This window comes from Bombus pascuorum, chromosome 1 (assembly GCF_905332965.1).
Source record: "Bombus pascuorum chromosome 1, iyBomPasc1.1, whole genome shotgun sequence".
Classification (NCBI taxonomy): domain Eukaryota; kingdom Metazoa; phylum Arthropoda; class Insecta; order Hymenoptera; family Apidae; genus Bombus; species Bombus pascuorum.
Window position 1 is genome coordinate 4,606,278 of NC_083488.1, and position 13,786 is coordinate 4,620,063.

Here is a 13,786-nt window from a genome sequence, read left to right on the forward strand (position 1 = left end):
TATCTGCGAGGATCGATTAGAACGAGACACCCTGTACATTAAAAAAATTTCTTACGGCAACTGTTGAAATACCTTCGCGAAATCGCCGTGTCATATAAGACAGAAACGCCAGTGAATTTGGAAAGTAAACTTATCCACCCCACGACAAAGGAGACCGCCGATATCGTCGCATAAACAAGGAAATCAGATCCAAGGGTCGACGAGTAGGCATATACCGAACAAGAATACAGAGAAACAGAGAAAGCAGAGTCGAGATGTTTGTTCAATGGTTCGATCGTATACCGTCGGTCGGAGGTCTTAATTTACCGTGGGGGAAATCCCTTGATCCCAGGACGTTGGCAACACTGCGTCCCACCGTTATCTTCCTATCCTGTATTTTTCTTAGCCACACGCGGAAACGACATCTCGCCCGCTTCCTCTCCATTTCCCGGCGAAACGACGCGAAACACACTCGTTTTCCCCGATCTACACCGACGACGACGACCACTGTTACCCGCCGGTTGGGATCGGGAATTTATTCGTCGACTGCTAGCAGAACAAAGAAGACGGTCGAACGTGCCAGACCAAAAGGCGCCATCTTTCGATACGATGGCGTGACACTCGTAAATCTGGCTTATCGTCGAGATCCGAAAGATTGCTGAGCTTAGGTAATACTAAGTATGGTTTATTACTAGGACGCTAAGCTTTCTGCGTAATTGTACGTTGGACGCGTTAAAGGAAAATACGAGATGGATGATTGATCACCGGTCGTGGAGAAGAGTTTTTCGTCCTTTGGAAATTGAGGTTAAGGTAGTTCTCAGCTAACTGTGTTAGTCGAGTTGGAAGTTCGTTGATGGAAGATGAATAAATATAGCTGCTATGATACTATGGAAATAATAATGGTAATTGTTAACGTCATTTATATTAAAAAATAAATATATTAAATAATCGCAATAGGAAAGTAGGATGTTACGTCGACTAGCATAGTCGACGATAAAACGTTTAATAACCGAAGCAAATAATTTGCAGGAACAAGAAGAGCAAGTTTGAACATTGGAATTGTATTTATCGAAAGAAAGAGAAAGTTATATCGCTGACGTTCGAGTACATATACCGGTGTTAACGCCTTGCGACCAAGCTGGAGCCTAAAACTCGTGCCGCCGTATACGTCACCCTGTAAATCAGCCTTTCCAACTATGCCAAACCAACAGCCGCGATCGTAAAACTCAATGCCTACGAGCCGATAGTTTACCAATAGTTTACCCGCCGAACAAGGTCTCCCACACCATAGCAGCGCCAACATTTCCAAAAACTCGTCCAATCACACCGCATCGGTCGTACATAAATATTCTGTTAACTCGATTAGGATTGAACATAGCTTCGAGCTTCAGGGTTATTTGATCATTTCCATCGACTCGTTTATCTCGTTTTAATCTGTCGGTCGATGAAGATGAAGTAACGAGCATAATACGTAGTCTGTTTATGCACGAGCTCGATGTGTCGTTACGTTTAAGAATAAATCACATCGTATGGAAATTTTCACAGATTGGAATGATAGAAATCGATTTGCCTCTATCGATGTCTTCGAAAGTAATTTCGGCATTAAATTCCGTGGCCATGAAACTTTTTAACCAGTTGCGACCTTTTCGAAAAGCGTGTCGAGTAAAATGTGTCGCAGGGAGTAAGCGATGATTAATTTTATTACCGAAAAGTTACTCGTCGTAACGCGGAATATCGCCATTTCTTCGTGACGAGTATACTCGTCGACAACAGCCAGCCGATTAATTAAGGGATGATCCAGTTAACGAGCTCGCTTTTTCGCACTTATCAACCAGATATCCAATGACATAGCGCGTTGTAACATAAATAGTACAACTTGCAACGAAACTTAGCCACGAGAAAATAATCCAAACGCAGAAGCAATAGTCAAGCGTGTTATTCGATCGTCCCGCTTAAACGCATTATCCTCCCGATGAAGATCAGGCAATTAATTAACGCGATGACGTTGATACGCGAGCCAACAAACATTTCTCAGCCATGTTTCTTCGTTAAGAAAGTAGCGAGGGAAAAAGTTTCGGGGCAACGTCGTCGGGATTATGGGGCGTCGCGGCGCGAGGATCACCGTGTACCCTGTTGTACTTCGGTGTTTTACAGCCACGCAAGAAACCAATGGCGGTGCCTTGCCTCGAAAGAGGAAACAAGAAGAAAGCCGAGTTGGCCTTGCGGAGTCTGCAAACGTGTCGAACAAAGCCTCGCAAAGCCTAACTGGCTCCGTTCAATGGAGATTTATCTCTGTTCTAGTCTGATTTCTGCAGGTTTCTGCGCTCTTGAAGGCAGATTCTCGCGCAACAACGACGACTGCGAACGATTTTTATGAATCCTTTTAGGCTAACCGTTGCTTATTAGGGATTAGATCTTCTCGCGATGTAAATATTGGATTGGCAACTAAATTGTTACTTTAACAAAGTATATCATTTAATTGCCAACCCAATAGATTGGTGTTCGGGTACAAAGGTAACTTTTGTTTTATTCCGGTCCTTCTTATCATTTGTTATTAATATTTTTATAATAAAATTATTTTAATATTTTCATTCAATTAATTCAATTTTTATTTTAAATTTCTAAACTTAAAATTAAATTGGTATAAATTAATATTCATAATATTTAATTAAAATATCATTACAAATTATACAATTATAAATTAAACCTAATGAAAACATCCGCAATCACTTAGTTGCCATCCCAATAGATCGCTGTTCAGGTACAAACGTAACTTTTGTTTTATTTCGGTTCTTATCGTTTATCGTACATTATACGAGTCTTTCGATCATCTTCGACGATGTAACGAATTATCAGCGTAACCAACGAGCGTGCAGTATGGCACGTGACACAGTCGTCGAAGTGCAGAAGCTAAGAAATTTTCGTACAGTTGGATAGTTGATGCCCAGGATCAAAGCTGTTTCTTGAAGAAAGACGTGAAAAATTGAAGTCGTGGCGTTTAGTAGAAAATCTCACTCTTTTCGGTAGATACATCGAGCTTACGTTTCTTGGTGAAATGTTAGAAATAAACAATCGCAAATTTGAGGTTCGATCCCTGGGGAGAAATTCGTAAGGAAGTGAACGAACTCCGAAATTGACTAATCCATTGAGCGATATTATGATGATGATGTATTGAACGACAACGAACGATAAGAAAAATTGAAATGATACGAATACTACGTTTGCGTTTCAAGCTATATATTTCACGCTATATTTGCGTCTGGAAAAGCTCCAGTCTCGTGTAACTCTTTCTTTGTTGTTACACGAGAATCGCTTCCTAACACGGCTACTGTCGCGGTGAACCGCGTTACTAAATTTTCTTAGAACGATTAAAATAAGATAAATCCAATGAACTACAAATTCTGAGAGAAGCCAGAGCTTTATTAATTGCAAGTTTGTTGACTTGTTGCTCGGTTGTATGCGACGAGAAGCGACAGATTTAAACCGAGTTGCCAATAGTTTCCGCGTTAAATCAAAGACTAAAAAATCTGAAAAACGTAAAACTCGAAAAGACTAAAAAGCGTGGAGTAAAAAGTCCCTTGAACGAGTCTACGGGTGGTCCGTAAGTACGCTATTGGTGCACAGCTGATAGCTCTCCCGCGTCCAGAGACTGTTTCAACGAGGCAAAGATCTTGGCGGGAGCAGCATTTCGTAAGTCCCTGGGGAATCCGATAGAAGAAAATGAAATATAATGGCTGCGCAGAAATTACAAAATTAAATTCCGAGCATACGTGGATCTTTTTTAAAACACCATGTATTTAGTTGAAACAATTTTCGCACAACTTTGTACGTACTTCCTAACAATTACGTAATTTTGTCATTATTTATTTTTCTTAGAAGAATCGTTAGTTTTAGAAGAAACAATATTTATTTAACGAGTTCCTCCGATTTTGAAACAGTTCGTTCGTTTATTTATTTCAGCCTGGTGAAATATCGAATATAATTGAACCTAGCTTTACATACAGTTTATAAACATAAAATAAAATTATAACTAAACTTACAGGTAACTGTAATACCATAAAAATAGATCGATTCTTCGAACATTCCTCCTCTCTATCTCTAAGTACTTTATCACTGTATAAACATTCTCCCTACTACTACGCTTTATTCATCCACTCACTTATTTCTCCATTACCTATTTATTCTTTTTTGCTTTCTTGCTCGCGCTTCATTTCCCAATAATTGCGCTTTTCTTCGCTTGACTTCTGTTTCTAGCGTCCTCTGTTCGTGTTACGAAAGCTTAGCAAAGACAAGAAACAGAAAACCAACGAATGAAAAACGAAGGAAACAAGAACGAACTAAATAATTTGTTTCACGTCCAAATAGATCGAAACACACGAGTTCCTCAGCCTTTTCTTCCGCTTCTGCTCCTGCCCGTTTGTCCGCCACGAAATCCTATTAGAAACAACACGAAAGGAATCAGCCGGTTAAAGGGGAACGTACAAGAGCAAATGCTCAACCATCGAGCGACAAATAATTTTTTGAACGCTCGAATAAATTAAAGTACCCTGGTACCGTCCTGTAAGTGTTAAGTTGTCGTTGCCAACAGCGGAGAAGAGAGGTGAAAAAGGCCGTTAAGTGTTTTTCAGAGCGTTTGCGTCGTCAACAACCCTCGCTCCTTTCTCCGTACGCTTTTCCACTGCTCGCTTCTTGTTCCAGCGTGCTTTTGCTCGAAAAATTGGCCCATTCCCTGCCTAAGTCGATTCGTTAGGGAAGCAAAGTGGTAATTTGGAGGATGTATCTTCGGTAAGATTGATCGTACGATGAAGAATAGGCAGGATTGTTATTGGATAGCGACGCAGTTCCAGGTTGACAGTGAATAAGATGTATGGTACGGTGTTGGGTTTTTTCTCAGGAAAAAAAAACTTCTAGAGTCTAGCTTAACGTATTTATGATTGTCCGCTCTGTTTGGTAAAAATAAAACGAACAAAATGGTTAAACTGTAGGATCGGAGACTAGTTTCGAAACTGGAGGATCTTTTAAATAAAAGTAGAAGATTCTTGATCGTTCGAGTCGAGGAATATTTTACACGGGGTAGACAATAATACGCTTAATACGATGTTTTTAAACGAACTCAGGAATGTAAGCGATCTTTCTTTCCTATTTCAGATCATAAATGGTCGGATCTCGGTCGCTACTCAATCGCTACAGCTTGTTTATTTTTACGCTGTTGCAAGAAAGAATCACGCACGCTATGGATATAATTTCGTTACGCTACCGTCAAACCTAACTATGGATCGTAATTGGAAGCTGCAAGCAATTTATGTCCATGCGAAGGTATAACTGCGCGAATGTCTCGAGAGATTCAAAAGCAGCCACGTAAAAATCATATCCGTGGCATTAAAAAGATAAAAGAGGTATCTGTCGTGCGAGACACTAAAGCGAGATATAAAGGACGCCAGATATCACCGCACCGCTATCGCAGGCAACGTCCTACCAGTTCGTAACCCGGCCATTACGCGAATTTCGCCGTGAAACCTCCTAATAAAGTCTGGAATAAAAGAAAGCAGCGAGATTAACGAAGAAACATTTTGCCAGAGATTCGTTGCACGCTAAGTAAAAGTATCCCGGTGGCCATTAAGAGCGGCGTTCCGCGCGGAAACACGGAAAACATTTGGACAACCGCGGGGTCCGTGACGTTTCCGCTGCGTGTACGTCTATTAACGACGCCATTTGTATGTATAATGTTCCGTTTTACCAGGCTTTTCATTTCCACTAGGATTTTCCGGCCCTTGCGCTACACAGCCTCGCCCTTCTCTCTTTCTCTCTCTTTCTCCCTGCTTTCCACCATTCTTTCGTTTCGGTCGTCGTCCAGACCAGAGGAGAGAGAGAGAGAGAGAGAGCGAGAGGGATGGGGGTGTGAAATTACGTTTTAACTCAAAGCTGGTAACCGCTGACGGACACCGGAAACGGGCGTAATATTTTCCGAAACGAGGCACCTTTATGCGAAGCCAGAAACGCGTGAATAAGTCGTTTCATCGCTGTTCCACCCTCTAAAATCTCATCCCTGTTTCTACTTTTGTCCCATGGTTTTGTCTTCCCGTGTTCTCGTCTCTTTTCGCGTTAATCATCGTCGAATTAAGCCGTGTTCCGGCTCATTTGTCCGATCAAGCGGATCTTCTCGTTCAGTTATTTAACGACGTGTCGAATCGACGAGAGAACGTAACGTTGGATGGGCTGGAATTATCGGTTCCGCGAGTCGGAAGCGGATGATGATCTGAATCGCGCGATAGGACGACGTTCAAGTTGCAAATGGATAATGGATCGAACGTGTCGTAGCATGCTTTATCGCGATCTCGTGATTTTCTGTAATTTTGTTCGAATCCGAAACCATAATAAATGGAATAATCTCGCGAAGGGCTTCGAAACGACGTTATTCCCGTCTTTTCTGACAACCAACGCGCGAAACGATCCTCCGTGTTCTTTGACACGTTCGTCGTCCAGCGTGATTCGGCTAAGTTTCCTGCGGGGCCCAAATCCGACCGCCGGTACGCAGAACGAGAAATTCATCGTTTATCGCCTTCGATTCATTATAAAGAAAGGATTATTTATTTCTGAAATGGAAAAAGCGATAAGCTATCCAGCTAGAGTATTCCGAGGGATCTCATGGCAGATATCTCGGATCTTTCGTTTAGTCGACAAGCATACTTGTGAGACGTACATCGGTGATTTTTTCCTCCTCAAAATGTTCGGTAAACAGCGTGAAAATATATTTGAAAGTGAGGAGAGTAGCGATGACGGAGTCTATAACTATTTCTCAAAGTGCCCAAAATCACCCTAAATGTGTTTGGAACGTTTTAACGAATACTACACGATATAGGATAATGTAATATATTATCCAGAATATAAATTAATAAAAAGTATGGTATAATATGTTTTTAATATCTTTATGTTGTATATCCTATATATAATATCGCATATTTAATTGACTCGAACAAGAAGAGCGTCACCATCCTTTGGTGACGGGGCGCCCATAGATATGTGCAACGCGGTGACGAACGCGTTAAAATAACCTCAGCTTCCCCGTGTAGCGTCTAAATGGCCAGCGTATCGGCGAAATTTTTGTAAAATCGAACGTAAACCTGAACGTCTCGTTGCTAAGTAAACTTTCGCTTCAACGGATGTAAAACATGGAAAAATGAAGATCGCCGAGCCAAGTTCTTTTTGCGAAAATAAAACATTTTCAGAGTTAAGGCGAGCAATTTATTAAATGCTGTTACTTCCATGAAATATGCGCGTGACGATCGGCGGTGTGTTAAAATTTCGGAGCAAAAAGAATCGACGTGCGTTGGACCGTGTTTGGTTGGTTCGGTGCGTTGGCAGAACCGATGATCGTCCCACCAAACAAAGGCTATATCATTTTCGATGGTTGAACGTACCTCGACTAGCGGGCAGAACAATAAAACGTGAATCCTCTGCCGCGGTTTACACGTTCCCAACTGTACCACGACTGTAGCCGCATTGCGTCAAGCAAAACAAGTGCAGCTTCCAACGCAGAACGCACACGTGCGATCACGATCGTGCTTGCCCGACAAAACGATCGGTAAAAATATATTCTATTCTGATCTATGTGTCGTGGCCACGAAAAAAAAAAAAAAAAAAAAGAAAAAAACATCCGTTTAATTGCAACGCATACTCGAAACGGTAAGCCTAGGAGATTTTTTCCCAGAAACCGTTCTGCGTTCAAGTTTGCGTATTTCGAATTTGTAGATTAACATTCAAATCCGAAGAAATTCTATTTGGACAGTTGGATTTGAATTCGAAGTTCGTCGGTCTACGTACACTTGGAATTTGGCAATTCAAATGCGATGTGGAAAGTTTGAAGGTGAATTTAAAACTCGGATTTAAGTTCGCACGTTCTTAACGCGATCTTGAAAATTTGGACGTGAATTTAAAACTTGAATTTCCACTTCCAGCCATAGATCTGTACTTTGCAATTCGAATTTCCAATCTAATTTCCAACTTGACGATTTGAATTTCAGTTCGAAGATTCGAATCTGAATGCGAAGTTGAATTTCAATTTGAACTTCAGTTCGAATTTTAGATATCAAATTCAGATTTAACGAAAATTCGGGACGAGCACAAGTTTGAATATGAAATAACGCGCGAGAAAAATTACACCTTCTGCGAGTTTTCCGTTTCACCGACATTTCGATCCATTTACCGCCCTTCTACCTCGCGTCTTCTTTTCCAAAGCAGGAACAAACGAAGCGAAGTTAATAACAAGTCTTCTCCAGAACAAAACGCGTACCATTTCTTCCGCTCGTATTATCCGCTGTCTTTGTCGGTCGGCTCTTCTCGAGTTTTTCCAACGCCGCTGATTTTTCAGTCAAAATAACCGTTTGCCTGTGCGGGCCGAATTATCATGCTAGTAATTTCGCGAGCAAACGAGACTAATTTTTTCGTCACTCCGGGCACGTGTCATAAAAGATATAACTTAGAAAAAACGAAGCTGGCACTCCGCTGGGGGTAGCCGCCCACATGCTATATTTATTTTTTATTTATATTTTTTTTTCTTCACCAACAAGATATAACACTTTACCAAATGTCCACAAGGACAAATTGTAAAATAACCAAAATAAAATAAAAAAAAAAAAAACTCCGGACACGTGCGACAGAATTCTAAAAAGGCCACCTATCGGCTTGTTCAAATCTAAACGATGAAAACTGCTATTCAGAGTTGGTCGGTGAGCTAAGAAAATTGGCAGAATAAATAAAATCTGCAATTATAATAATCCATGCGACTCGTTGTTCCTCGAGAAAGAGCAATTAACGAAATTCGCAATTATCTAATCGATACGTTTCAACCTCGCGTGGAAAAATTTCTCTTTGTGTTACCCTCCTGCCATTAGAAAGATATGAGCGATAAAGAAAATCCACGATTATGCTAGTAATTGATAGGATTAACTGATCGATTTATTTCTGTTTCAGAAATGAAACTGGCGCGCGAGACAGTGGAAAAAGATCGCCGATATTTCTGAAAAGCTCTACTTGCATTCGTAAAGCACGGGTAAGCTATCGAGTAATTTCGCTTATTTATTTATTTTTGCTAATGTTAAACCCTCGTTCACGATGCGTAACGCGTGTTTTATTACGCGTATGATAGCGAAGATAATCGTGGAACGTACCTAAGTTAAAGGAAGAAATCGAATGCGAAAATTGGTAAAGCAGAATTAGAAAAATAAAAGAAATCGAATGCGAAAATTGGTAAAGCAGAATTAGGAAAATAAAAGAAATCGAGCGGAAGAAACGACGGAGGCTTATTAAGGTAAAAGAAATCGAACGAAATCCCATAAGACCGAGGAACACGGAATATTTGCATATCCTCTCGGATGGAATTTGCTTGGTAGATGAAATTTCGGTTTCTGTTCCGTGAACGGTGTAAAATGCTGGTTGCTTGCCACGGCAAGAAGCCGAGAAAAGCCGGGGAATTACATCCGTGTTATGGGATCTCGGTGAAAACGTGGGAAACCGACCGATGGGATGCGTCGACGCTATTACTGGAAAATCCTCTGACGTTCATAGATAAAGCTACTTACACGTGTACTACACTTTCGCTCGTAAATACACGGTCACTTCGTTCCATTTTATTATTATTATCATCGTTTATTTATCGATATGTGACTCTTCGTTACAGCGAGCGCGGAGTAACGTAGCACAACAGAACATAAAATAAAGTTACACACAGCGAATCGAGACGGGAACAGACCAGTTCACACGGAATCGCGCAATTGATTTTTAGAGTTACGTAAGACGATGTGAGCAGAGTGTTTAAATGCGCTATACAACGCAAATAAAGAGCCATATGTTTCTGCTAACAACGCGTGGATCGCTCAAATACACGCGTTATTAAAATATACGAATCAATTTAGCAAGACGTTGTCAAAGTGATGGAACGTAAGACGAGAAAATACGCGTTGGCATTGAGGTGTAGAAAGCGTATGACGTAGAAAGAGGAAAAAGGGATAAAGTTACCCGGCAGGATCTAATCCGGAACTAACCGAAACCTCTAAATTCCGTATACAGCTCGAGCTTTTACTGGCGAACGAAAGGGAGCTTCCGTCGTGTCTGCCTTGTGTCTTCCGCTCTATGAGCGAAACAGAAAAACAGGAAAGTCGTATCAGATTTGTTTGTCTATTTCTGAATACTCTTTATCTTCTGAATACGTTCCGGCACGATACTGTCCCAATTCCAGTTTAAAGTCGCGGTCGAGTCGAAACGTTGTGTTGCGGATCTTCGTGCGTTTCTCCAAAATTCTCAAGAATTTGAAGACACAGCGATACGTAAGATGCATCGTAATAGGCAAAAACACGTTAAGCGTTGTAATTGTAGTACTCGTTTTAATATTTAATAAGCGAGACGATAATTTACCTAGATTCGATCTTTTTAACTCTCGGCCGACTCTATGGTTTTTCATCAACGTGGTTCACGTAACGCGCGATTTCTTATCGTTTTTTGGATTTTAAGAAAATTTGGAAAAATTCCAAGCTACGATTCCTAGTTTACCATTTAATTAAAGCGACGTTTTAATCAAACGTCTAAATATTCTCGCAATAAAAATAAACATTTCAGACAATGTTATGGAAAAATGGGAATTTGTTTGGTGATACGTAGCTTCGTAACTAACAAATATCGACGGAAGTTATTGCAGCATTTCACTTTAATATAAAGAAGTTTGCCAACCTTTGTAAAAGTATAATTATTTCGAGATCTAAATTTGCGAAATTTTTGAGTGGATGATTTACTATTGGGAATTATTTTAGGACGTTATTTTCAAAGATAAAATTGTAAGAAAGTTACAAGACATACAAGACATGAACAATTTACAACGTACAATTTTTCCAACGTTGGCATTTGCTTGCCCAAGGACTTGACTGGACGACGATACGAATCGCTGAGAGCACAGTGTTCACTTTCTCACCTCGTGGTATTCAGAACCGAACTGAACGAAAGCAGACGGTATTTTACCAGTCGCAGCTTCGCAAGTAACGAGAGCCACGTAATCTGACACCTTCGTTTCAGTGAAATTAAACGATGAAAAGCGTGGAACTCGGCGACCCATTATATCGGCGTAGAGTTAATTGTATTCGTAAAATAAATTTGCATAAACCTAGCCGTAGTCGTAGTCGTTAGAAAATCGTCGTAGTAACGTTGTACCAACGAGACCATTGAGATTTCTATGCCAACGTTTCCATACAATTATCTATCGCGAATGCAATAGGTGAAATTAAAATTACCAAATGCCAAGAATACGTTTCGCGATACGCATTGGGACGCGAGCGATATGAATTCTGGCCGGCGATAACGCAACTCTTGGAGATACAGTCGTCGTCGTCAGGTTCATTTTTAGTCGTATCGACACGTGTGCATGGGAATGTTGGAATATCGCTGGCAGCGGGGCTCGTTAACAGGGCGGTCTGAAAGCGACTGCACGACGGTTATTTTCAGCGTATTCAACGTCTTTTTCATGCACCCCTGTCCCTGAAAGGGATATTAAGAGAAACGGTCTCGAGTCCCACCGGTTGAAAAGGATGTAACCCGCGCGAAACTTGGAACGCTACTTCTCAAAGAATTTTAATTCACCGGGTCCGTATGAAAAATAAAGAAAAAAAAAGACAGAGAAAAAGAAAAACACGCGGAGAGATATAATAGAGCTTGGGTGGTAAATGTCACTTTCTCTTGCATGCGCGCCGCTAACGAGAGGTAAACGACGACCTTACGATAGTTTCAGGCGATCACGTACCACCACGCGATGGGCGAATGCCGTCTCGTAGGCGCGAGTGTGTTCGTTTTGCAATGCACTTGGCTGATGCGCGCCGCCGATGACGAGAATTACGCTGATTTTTTAGTGTCGCGTGAAACTGCGCGAAAGGTTCGCGTCGACGTGAAAAACGTGCTGTTTTGTTTCAGCGAATTACGAGATTATCGTCTTCCCGATTTCGTATCGCTTTTTCACGTCTTGTTTGGGTAACGAGATACGGAGAAATCGATGACAAGTGGAGTTGATCGATTTGCCTTCTATTTTGGATGGATATCGTTAGAAAATTAAAAGATCGCGAGGTTCCTAGATTGTTTACTCGAGGAATACATTTCTTACAGCTAGATCAGACTTTGGTATTTATTACGAAATTTGGAAGATCGTGAGACTCGTCGATGACTCAGGTACTCTGTAAACTTACCCTAACTTCTCTTCAGAAATAAATCGATTAATATTAGGCAGGTACTACGTGGTCGAAATGAGATTCGTAGATTTTACTCTCGTAGAGATTTCTGCAATCATCTGAATTTTCATTTCGATTTCTTCGATTCGAGTTTCGTGTCTCAATCGCTTTAACTCTAACTCTGAAGCTACAATAGGAAGAGAGTACGAACGTAATTGTCATTCCCTTGATAAGACGCATAACCACAATAAATTGGAATTGATTATTTCTCGCTGTCAAAGAGATTTTGCGTGCCTTACAATATTTACTCGCAATCTCTAGAAGATTTTAAAAGAAGATTTTTGTCATCCGAGAATACGTAATCGCATTCGTGTTCGTTACGATATCCTTCCCGAATGGAAGAAAGTATCGACCCAATAGGTGAGTCACGTTGGAAAATATCGATCGATGTTAGCAATTGGCCAACGATAAACGAAGTAGAACGTGTACGTACGAGAAGGAACATAGGAAAAATGTTTGGGTAGCCGGCGTGTAACTCGCGCGAGCCAATTTATTTACGATCGGCTACTTTATTGTCTACAAGGGTACCAGGCCATTAATTGCGGCTTTTAGTTCAATTATTTCTACGGTGCGCCAGCATGGGCCTCGCCGACGGGAAAGAAGTCGATAAACGACCTGTTAATTTGTTGTAACTTAACCGATTCCACGACCGTATGCGGTACACAGGCTCTCTCGACGTGGCCACTAAATGCCACCGGGAACCGGTTTCCCAACTGTGTGCACGACTTAGGACGCGCGCGCCTTTGCCGTTGTTCAATTTATGTACGTTCCACTGTCGACACGCTCCGCTACAAAGGTGACTCGCGTTAATTGCGTTTATCTTTCCTCGAACGATCGCTCGAACGATAGCGTCTTTTGGGCGAAAAAGATCTGCTCGCGTCTTGACAGGTGCAATATAAGTATTTAGATCGATGGCTGGTGTGTGGTAATGAACTTACAATTGGATTCCTGGGCAAACGAGGAGATCGGAGCTGTGAGATTTCGAACGAGCCGGCGATTCAGCCGAATATGACCACGAAATTTCATATTTGCAACTTTCGCGACGGTGAGATGTCGTGATATTGGTTTTTCGGGTACGATCATGTTCGCACTTTGCGCAGACGTTGCAGTCTATTTCTTCAGGGCAGATCTGAAATTGTGGATTTCAGACCCTACTTTCGGCCTCCATTTACACCGAGGCGATGGTTCGTTAAACGAATTTCAACACGGCAGATCTGACCGAAAATCGTTTAATTTGATCGGCGAGTCGTATCAAAAGATGCCGAAGGACAGGCTGCCGAGTCGGATTGACGTTCTACCCGGTGTACCTGTTCAAAGCCTTAAGCTCAAAATAATCGAAACTTTCATGTATCGTTCGAAACCATTAAATTTTACTTCGTAAAATTTTTATCCATTTTCTACCGTTTGAAAATTGCGAAAGACATCCTGCGTATTAGTAGATAGTGGGAACGTTTTATCAACGGAGTTGAAATTGCATAAACATTCGCGGTCTATCGGTGGTTACAAATTGTGTAATTTATATTCATCGAATTCTCTTCATTTGCTTT

At 41.2% G+C, this 13,786-nt stretch overlaps 1 protein-coding gene across 7 annotated transcripts in view; it reads left to right on the forward strand.

The window, feature by feature from the left end:
* The window catches only part of LOC132912629 (ankyrin repeat domain-containing protein 50-like), a 216,429-nt gene that overhangs the window by 105,757 nt on the left and 96,886 nt on the right, over positions 1-13,786 (forward strand). For all 7 annotated transcript variants that reach the window (XM_060970267.1, XM_060970276.1, XM_060970212.1 and 4 more), the window contains one exon: positions 8,950-9,028. The gene's annotated coding sequence lies outside the window, so the exon portion shown is untranslated. The remainder of the gene's footprint in view (positions 1-8,949; positions 9,029-13,786) is intronic.